The sequence below is a fragment of the Sinohyriopsis cumingii genome, chromosome 14 (genome assembly GCF_028554795.1).
Source record: "Sinohyriopsis cumingii isolate HCF-2022 chromosome 14, ASM2855479v2, whole genome shotgun sequence".
NCBI classification, from domain to species: Eukaryota; Metazoa; Mollusca; class Bivalvia; order Unionida; family Unionidae; genus Sinohyriopsis; species Sinohyriopsis cumingii.
The window spans coordinates 59,009,765-59,020,292 of record NC_142974.1 but is presented as its reverse complement, the minus strand read 5'-3'; the positions used below and the strand labels follow the sequence as shown (position 1 = coordinate 59,020,292).

Genomic DNA, 10,528 nt, shown 5'->3' with positions numbered 1-10,528 from the left:
CTGCTATAACGAAGATAAGACACATACCAAAGTGTGCTTCAGCTGATTGTGGATCTTTCACTTCACCTTCTAGATCTCAAATATAACGTATATTGAATCATGATTTTGGTAACATAAAGTTTTGATATTGAATTGTTAAACTTTTAAAAAATAATAGCACAGACTTTATTTCGTTACTCCAGATAAGAAATGAAAGAGAAGGAGAAAAAATAAAGGTAAATAAAGAAATAGAGAGGAAAATAGTAACGAAAATGAAAACTATTTGCCACAGGGGGGATCGAACCCACGACCTTCGCGTTATTAGCACGACGCTCTAACCAACTGAGCTATGCGGCCACTTGCTAATCAAAATCCTCCTACACAATCTAGAAATACAGATGGAGTACATACTTTCACACAATGAATGATTAGCAAAAGGAACCACACAATTAGGGTACGTAAAAGCATTGCCAACGTGTATGTTAATAGTATAAAATATATGGAAATAATGTAAAATGCATAACTCCCATATTATAACAAATATTGGTCTTTTCATAATTGCCGAATGTGCTAACGTTAACACATTGCGTGTTGTTTTAAGTAAAGTCATAAATTACTCCTCGAGCTTTTGGAGAGAACGAAGATAAGACACATACCAAGGTGGCTCTTGGTTAGTCGTGGATGTCTCACTTCCACTTGCAGGTCTCATATATATCTTAGATGGTCCTCTGAATCAGGTTTTGGGTAGCAGACTAACGCAGCTTTTAGAATTGAATAATATAGTTTTACGAGATAACTAGGTACAGATTTTGTGCCTTTACAAATGGAAATTGAAATTTGTGCTGCAGAATAGAAATGAAAGAGACGTATGAGAAAATAAAATAAGTATGGCCAAAGGGGCGATCGAAGCCACGAACTTCGCATGGTCAACGTGTGTGTTATCATTATAAAAATCTATTGAACCAATGTAAAATGCATAATTCGGAAATTATAAAAGAAAACATATCTTACTATCCTCTTGGACACTTCAATATACAGTTTGACAATATGATTTCAGCAAAAATTGTTGAGGTTAAACAGTTGCTATGCTCTATACTGATTTCTATGAATGTGCATTCTTATTACCAACTGATTGGGAAATGAACATTGGCAGTATGGTAAGTTAAAATAATAATTTACCAAAGTTCATCAAGTTCATTTTTACTTAGGACACACTCGTCTATAAAGTATAACGTGATAAGAAATATAACAGCAGCAATCGCTAAGCAATCTGTAATATTTGGCGAAACGACAGGCAACCATGATGATAATTATGAAACAAATGAAGTAGACATGCCTACAGTATCCAGAAACTAGTGTGCCTCATGGTGGGAAATCTACAGATCACGAAGCTAATAGGCAAGGTTTTATCATGTTGACTACGCTTTCAGGAGTTATCTGATGCAAATTCAGCTCTAGCATATTTACTATCTAGCATCCCGCCCTAAAGCCCTGATCGATTCAAATTGACCAGTAAATAATTACCTACTACTGGAACTGACATATGAACTACTGCTACTCCTAGCAGTTTTAATAATGATAATATTAATAATAATAGTAAGAGTAAATTTATCGTCAAGAAAGAAAAAGAGACAAGCCTAACTCAGCATGATTAAAATCAGATCTCCACTGTCATACTGTAACGTATCAAGGGTAAAGACCAAATAAAATGGAATATATGGACAGCTCACGCCTTCTTCAGCTACTAGATGTCTCCAATGTATTGTAGTGTCAAGAAATGGTGTGTTCACCACAACCGTTCTTATTTAGATTATAAAAGCACAAAGCAAAAGAATTATAAAAGCCAAAACATCTTATTATACAACGTCCAGGCTTGTATGTGTTTTCTCACAAAATGTAGTCCTCAAAATAATGAAATATAATATTTTGAAATATGCAGACCATATATTTGATGGTCAATGGCTTGTGAAAATCAGCATAAATATTGTTGTTGTTGTTATAGGGTTTAACGCCATTTTTCAGCACAAGAGAGGCTATACATGGCGGCCAGTATTAATGGTGGAGGAAGAACCGGGAAAACCCCGGAAAGAACCACCGACCCACGAGAAGCTAACGGCAAGCTTTCTCACGTATCCACATTTGCCGAGCCCGAGACTCGAACCCACGCAGACAGAGGTGAGATGGCAGTGATCAGTGACGGACAGCGCTTTAGACCACTCGGCAGCATAAATATTCAATTTATCATAGTTCGCATAACCTCTGACTCAAATAATCCCATTTTCCAAACTAATCTTGCACAGAAAAGTAAGTTAATAGTTTTTCAAATTTGTTCATTTTGACGCACCGAAGTGTTAATGATGTTGTGCATCCAGTCAAAGTTCGGAACCATACCCAGGTTTGCGTTATAGAGTTCAATGCTAAATAAGTTAGATGCACAGTCTGGAACCGGATGCAAATAGTGTGTCGCCTTTGTTGGCTGAGGCACAGTTTGTCCTTTACAGCAACGTGGACATAGAATACAATTTATTTTGCTATATGTTCACTACATTTGTTTCTCAATACTGACCTTTCCACTGTGTGACAATCAATACAATCATATGTTAATTTAAGATACCGTCAAAGATGATATCACGGTGAAGTTCTTGTCAAAGGTTGACCTGCATTTGTTTGAGAGGCTGGACTGTCAACAGAGCAGCATGTAAATAGAACACATATTTCACTTCAGGACCATCACCAAAGCCTTATAACACACTAGTCACTGTCGCCAAAATACAAAGAGAAAACCACACCTAGAACTCATATTCTTCAGAATAAACAATTACCTTTAAATCCCTACAAGAAATGCATATATATAACTCTTCTATCCCCACCAAAATAAGAGGAAAAAATGTACTGAAAATAGACGAGAACTGCTAGAACTACAATGGTGGGTACTGAACTCGAAGTACTAATTGTGACCTGATTCCAAATAGTCTGGGACCGAATGTCAATAGTGTGTCGAGTAGGTTAAATGCGACAATGTGTGTCGTTTTGTATTTCTATCATAACTAATTTTAGAAAGCCCTGTTAAGGTTTTGTTATGTCGATCAATTCCAGATAAAGCGTTATTGAACTCACCAACCAAGATAGTGTTATCGCTAGTATTGTTATGCAAATATGTGTTTGATCTCATTAAAAGGTATACCTTACTCGCACAAGATTTGGAGCATACATATTGATTAAATCAACCACTCTTCATCAAGATCTATTTTAAATGTAAAATTCTACCCTTATGAAACATTTCATGTGCCACTTGATTTTTCACCTCTCTCACTACTAAAACATCAACACCAGCCCTCCTAATGACGGCATTGCTATCAAATATGTCACCATTACAAATCTCATTTTCTGTGATACATTCAGTAAACTCATCATCCCAAAAGGCTTCTTGCAATAATAAAATATGGCCTCTTATTTTTTAGAAATATTTCTAAAACAGACTTTCGCTTATTCAAATCTAGCATGCCGTTTACAATTAGAGATACAATATATAAGGCCATTATAATGATTAGTGTGTTTAAAGTATTAAATTATGTCGCATGTTTTATCATTTCCATGAATACTAGAAATTATTTAATGGATTTGAGACGCATGCTATTCGTTTTCAGTCTAGGTACTGTATTAAACCGTCTTCTCCAACTGTGTATGACTTTGAAAGTGTCTATATCAGTACTGTTATTTCCATTTCCGTTTACCTGAAAACTCTGAACATCGTTTGCCTTTCAACAGCGACTTCAACTACCATCCTACTGTCATCACTTCCTGGATCCGTCACCGATCTATCACTAACAGTACGCCTGTTGTTTCGTTCTTCCTCCGATTCTATTTCTTGTTCGGTCTTATCGACTCTGCTTCCCACAGTTTCCTCCCCTCTTTCTTCACTATAATTATCCTGTATTTAATTCTCAACGTCTTCTTCATCATCTTCGGCAAGCTGTAACTCCAATGATTGTTCCTCCCTCTTAGCATCACCAATCTGCGGATTCACTTCCACAATGTCCTCTCTGTAACATGTACATGTTTGGGCTTCCTTGTGGCATTTGTCGCATATCCTTCATTGACACATAAAGAAAACCTTCCACAAGTGTCAAATCTTTGCCGTTTGCTATTCATAGCTACATGGCTCTTCTCCCCACACTTATAGCACACAAAATCCAGTCACCTTTTCATAAGCTGGCTCGGATCTAGACATCGAGAACACACCTTTACTTTATTACTGTGCAATACCCCAAAATATGTTTATTATTTATTTTCATGTTTGCCTAAAGTTCTAACTGATAGCTTTCTATATTAGGTTTAAGGTAAACTTATGAATTACTCCTCGTGCTCACTGCTATAACGAAGATAAGACACATACCAAAGTGTGCTTCAGCTGATTGTGGATCTTTCACTTCACCTTCTAGATCTCAAATATAACGTATATTGAATCATGATTTTGGTAACATAAAGTTTTGATATTGAATTGTTAAACTTTTAAAAAATAATAGCACAGACTTTATTTCGTTACTCCAGATAAGAAATGAAAGAGAAGGAGAAAAAATAAAGGTAAATAAAGAAATAGAGAGGAAAATAGTAACGAAAATGAAAACTATTTGCCACAGGGGGGATCGAACCCACGACCTTCGCGTTATTAGCACGACGCTCTAACCAACTGAGCTATGCGGCCACTTGCTAATCAAAATCCTCCTACACAATCTAGAAATACAGATGGAGTACATACTTTCACACAATGAATGATTAGCAAAAGGAACCACACAATTAGGGTACGTAAAAGCATTGCCAACGTGTATGTTAATAGTATAAAATATATGGAAATAATGTAAAATGCATAACTCCCATATTATAACAAATATTGGTCTTTTCATAATTGCCGAATGTGCTAACGTTAACACATTGCGTGTTGTTTTAAGTAAAGTCATAAATTACTCCTCGAGCTTTTGGAGAGAACGAAGATAAGACACATACCAAGGTGGCTCTTGGTTAGTCGTGGATGTCTCACTTCCACTTGCAGGTCTCATATATATCTTAGATGGTCCTCTGAATCAGGTTTTGGGTAGCAGACTAACGCAGCTTTTAGAATTGAATAATATAGTTTTACGAGATAACTAGGTACAGATTTTGTGCCTTTACAAATGGAAATTGAAATTTGTGCTGCAGAATAGAAATGAAAGAGACGTATGAGAAAATAAAATAAGTATGGCCAAAGGGGCGATCGAAGCCACGAACTTCGCATGGTCAACGTGTGTGTTATCATTATAAAAATCTATTGAACCAATGTAAAATGCATAATTCGGAAATTATAAAAGAAAACATATCTTACTATCCTCTTGGACACTTCAATATACAGTTTGACAATATGATTTCAGCAAAAATTGTTGAGGTTAAACAGTTGCTATGCTCTATACTGATTTCTATGAATGTGCATTCTTATTACCAACTGATTGGGAAATGAACATTGGCAGTATGGTAAGTTAAAATAATAATTTACCAAAGTTCATCAAGTTCATTTTTACTTAGGACACACTCGTCTATAAAGTATAACGTGATAAGAAATATAACAGCAGCAATCGCTAAGCAATCTGTAATATTTGGCGAAACGACAGGCAACCATGATGATAATTATGAAACAAATGAAGTAGACATGCCTACAGTATCCAGAAACTAGTGTGCCTCATGGTGGGAAATCTACAGATCACGAAGCTAATAGGCAAGGTTTTATCATGTTGACTACGCTTTCAGGAGTTATCTGATGCAAATTCAGCTCTAGCATATTTACTATCTAGCATCCCGCCCTAAAGCCCTGATCGATTCAAATTGACCAGTAAATAATTACCTACTACTGGAACTGACATATGAACTACTGCTACTCCTAGCAGTTTTAATAATGATAATATTAATAATAATAGTAAGAGTAAATTTATCGTCAAGAAAGAAAAAGAGACAAGCCTAACTCAGCATGATTAAAATCAGATCTCCACTGTCATACTGTAACGTATCAAGGGTAAAGACCAAATAAAATGGAATATATGGACAGCTCACGCCTTCTTCAGCTACTAGATGTCTCCAATGTATTGTAGTGTCAAGAAATGGTGTGTTCACCACAACCGTTCTTATTTAGATTATAAAAGCACAAAGCAAAAGAATTATAAAAGCCAAAACATCTTATTATACAACGTCCAGGCTTGTATGTGTTTTCTCACAAAATGTAGTCCTCAAAATAATGAAATATAATATTTTGAAATATGCAGACCATATATTTGATGGTCAATGGCTTGTGAAAATCAGCATAAATATTGTTGTTGTTGTTATAGGGTTTAACGCCATTTTTCAGCACAAGAGAGGCTATACATGGCGGCCAGTATTAATGGTGGAGGAAGAACCGGGAAAACCCCGGAAAGAACCACCGACCCACGAGAAGCTAACGGCAAGCTTTCTCACGTATCCACATTTGCCGAGCCCGAGACTCGAACCCACGCAGACAGAGGTGAGATGGCAGTGATCAGTGACGGACAGCGCTTTAGACCACTCGGCAGCATAAATATTCAATTTATCATAGTTCGCATAACCTCTGACTCAAATAATCCCATTTTCCAAACTAATCTTGCACAGAAAAGTAAGTTAATAGTTTTTCAAATTTGTTCATTTTGACGCACCGAAGTGTTAATGATGTTGTGCATCCAGTCAAAGTTCGGAACCATACCCAGGTTTGCGTTATAGAGTTCAATGCTAAATAAGTTAGATGCACAGTCTGGAACCGGATGCAAATAGTGTGTCGCCTTTGTTGGCTGAGGCACAGTTTGTCCTTTACAGCAACGTGGACATAGAATACAATTTATTTTTCTATATGTTCACTACATTTGTTTCTCAATACTGACCTTTCCACTGTGTGACAATCAATACAATCATATGTTAATTTAAGATACCGTCAAAGATGATATCACGGTGAAGTTCTTGTCAAAGGTTGACCTGCATTTGTTTGAGAGGCTGGACTGTCAACAGAGCAGCATGTAAATAGAACACATATTTCACTTCAGGACCATCACCATAGCCTTATAACACACTAGTCACTGTCGCCAAAATACAAAGAGAAAACCACACCTAGAACTCATATTCTTCAGAATAAACAATTACCTTTAAATCCCTACAAGAAATGCATATATATAACTCTTCTATCCCCACCAAAATAAGAGGAAAAAATGTACTGAAAATAGACGAAAACTGCTAGAACTACAATGGTGGGTACTGAACTCGAAGTACTAATTGTGACCTGATTCCAAATAGTCTGGGACCGAATGTCAATAGTGTGTCGAGTAGGTTAAATGCGACAATGTGTGTCGTTTTGTATTTCTATCATAACTAATTTTAGAAAGCCCTGTTAAGGTTTTGTTATGTCGATCAATTCCAGATAAAGCGTTATTGAACTCACCAACCAAGATAGTGTTATCGCTAGTATTGTTATGCAAATATGTGTTTGATCTCATTAAAAGGTATACCTTACTCGCACAAGATTTGGAGCATAAATATTGATTAAATCAACCACTCTTCATCAAGATCTATTTTAAATGTAAAATTCTACCCTTATGAAACATTTCATGTGCCACTTGATTTTTCACCTCTCTCACTACTAAAACATCAACACCAGCCCTCCTAATGACGGCATTGCTATCAAATATGTCACCATTACAAATCTCATTTTCTGTGATACATTCAGTAAACTCATCATCCCAAAAGGCTTCTTGCAATAATAAAATATGGCCTCTTATTTTTTAGAAATATTTCTAAAACAGACTTTCGCTTATTCAAATCTAGCATGCCGTTTACAATTAGAGATACAATATATAAGGCCATTATAATGATTAGTGTGTTTAAAGTATTAAATTATGTCGCATGTTTTATCATTTCCATGAATACTAGAAATTATTTAATGGATTTGAGACGCATGCTATTCGTTTTCAGTCTAGGTACTGTATTAAACCGTCTTCTCCAACTGTGTATGACTTTGAAAGTGTCTATATCAGTACTGTTATTTCCATTTCCGTTTACCTGAAAACTCTGAACATCGTTTGCCTTTCAACAGCGACTTCAACTACCATCCTACTGTCATCACTTCCTGGATCCGTCACCGATCTATCACTAACAGTACGCCTGTTGTTTCGTTCTTCCTCCGATTCTATTTCTTGTTCGGTCTTATCGACTCTGCTTCCCACAGTTTCCTCCCCTCTTTCTTCACTATAATTATCCTGTATTTAATTCTCAACGTCTTCTTCATCATCTTCGGCAAGCTGTAACTCCAATGATTGTTCCTCCCTCTTAGCATCACCAATCTGCGGATTCACTTCCACAATGTCCTCTCTGTAACATGTACATGTTTGGGCTTCCTTGTGGCATTTGTCGCATATCCTTCATTGACACATAAAGAAAACCTTCCACAAGTGTCAAATCTTTGCCGTTTGCTATTCATAGCTACATGGCTCTTCTCCCCACACTTATAGCACACAAAATCCAGTCACCTTTTCATAAGCTGGCTCGGATCTAGACATCGAGAACACTCCTTTACTTTATTACTGTGCAATACCCCAAAATATGTTTATTATTTATTTTCATGTTTGCCTAAAGTTCTAACTGATAGCTTTCTATATTAGGTTTAAGGTAAACTTATGAATTACTCCTCGTGCTCACTGCTATAACGAAGATAAGACACATACCAAAGTGTGCTTCAGCTGATTGTGGATCTTTCACTTCACCTTCTAGATCTCAAATATAACGTATATTGAATCATGATTTTGGTAACATAAAGTTTTGATATTGAATTGTTAAACTTTTAAAAAATAATAGCACAGACTTTATTTCGTTACTCCAGATAAGAAATGAAAGAGAAGGAGAAAAAATAAAGGTAAATAAAGAAATAGAGAGGAAAATAGTAACGAAAATGAAAACTATTTGCCACAGGGGGGATCGAACCCACGACCTTCGCGTTATTAGCACGACGCTCTAACCAACTGAGCTATGCGGCCACTTGCTAATCAAAATCCTCCTACACAATCTAGAAATACAGATGGAGTACATACTTTCACACAATGAATGATTAGCAAAAGGAACCACACAATTAGGGTACGTAAAAGCATTGCCAACGTGTATGTTAATAGTATAAAATATATGGAAATAATGTAAAATGCATAACTCCCATATTATAACAAATATTGGTCTTTTCATAATTGCCGAATGTGCTAACGTTAACACATTGCGTGTTGTTTTAAGTAAAGTCATAAATTACTCCTCGAGCTTTTGGAGAGAACGAAGATAAGACACATACCAAGGTGGCTCTTGGTTAGTCGTGGATGTCTCACTTCCACTTGCAGGTCTCATATATATCTTAGATGGTCCTCTGAATCAGGTTTTGGGTAGCAGACTAACGCAGCTTTTAGAATTGAATAATATAGTTTTACGAGATAACTAGGTACAGATTTTGTGCCTTTACAAATGGAAATTGAAATTTGTGCTGCAGAATAGAAATGAAAGAGACGTATGAGAAAATAAAATAAGTATGGCCAAAGGGGCGATCGAAGCCACGAACTTCGCATGGTCAACGTGTGTGTTATCATTATAAAAATCTATTGAACCAATGTAAAATGCATAATTCGGAAATTATAAAAGAAAACATATCTTACTATCCTCTTGGACACTTCAATATACAGTTTGACAATATGATTTCAGCAAAAATTGTTGAGGTTAAACAGTTGCTATGCTCTATACTGATTTCTATGAATGTGCATTCTTATTACCAACTGATTGGGAAATGAACATTGGCAGTATGGTAAGTTAAAATAATAATTTACCAAAGTTCATCAAGTTCATTTTTACTTAGGACACACTCGTCTATAAAGTATAACGTGATAAGAAATATAACAGCAGCAATCGCTAAGCAATCTGTAATATTTGGCGAAACGACAGGCAACCATGATGATAATTATGAAACAAATGAAGTAGACATGCCTACAGTATCCAGAAACTAGTGTGCCTCATGGTGGGAAATCTACAGATCACGAAGCTAATAGGCAAGGTTTTATCATGTTGACTACGCTTTCAGGAGTTATCTGATGCAAATTCAGCTCTAGCATATTTACTATCTAGCATCCCGCCCTAAAGCCCTGATCGATTCAAATTGACCAGTAAATAATTACCTACTACTGGAACTGACATATGAACTACTGCTACTCCTAGCAGTTTTAATAATGATAATATTAATAATAATAGTAAGAGTAAATTTATCGTCAAGAAAGAAAAAGAGACAAGCCTAACTCAGCATGATTAAAATCAGATCTCCACTGTCATACTGTAACGTATCAAGGGTAAAGACCAAATAAAATGGAATATATGGACAGCTCACGCCTTCTTCAGCTACTAGATGTCTCCAATGTATTGTAGTGTCAAGAAATGGTGTGTTCACCACAACCGTTCTTATTTAGATTATAAAAGCACAAAGCAAAAGAATTATAAAAGCCAAAACATC

At 36.0% G+C, this 10,528-nt stretch overlaps 3 non-coding genes across 3 annotated transcripts; all 3 read right to left on the bottom strand.

The window, feature by feature from the left end:
* Nucleotides 1-262: 262 nt before the first annotated feature.
* On the bottom strand, nt 263-336 carry Trnai-aau (transfer RNA isoleucine (anticodon AAU)). The gene has a single exon. It is a non-coding gene; the product is annotated as a tRNA-Ile (tRNA).
* A 4,274-nt stretch (nt 337-4,610) lies between these two features.
* Nucleotides 4,611-4,684, bottom strand: Trnai-aau (transfer RNA isoleucine (anticodon AAU)). The gene has a single exon. It is a non-coding gene; the product is annotated as a tRNA-Ile (tRNA).
* A 4,274-nt stretch (nt 4,685-8,958) lies between these two features.
* Trnai-aau (transfer RNA isoleucine (anticodon AAU)) lies at nt 8,959-9,032 on the bottom strand. The gene has a single exon. It is a non-coding gene; the product is annotated as a tRNA-Ile (tRNA).
* Nucleotides 9,033-10,528: the final 1,496 nt, after the last annotated feature.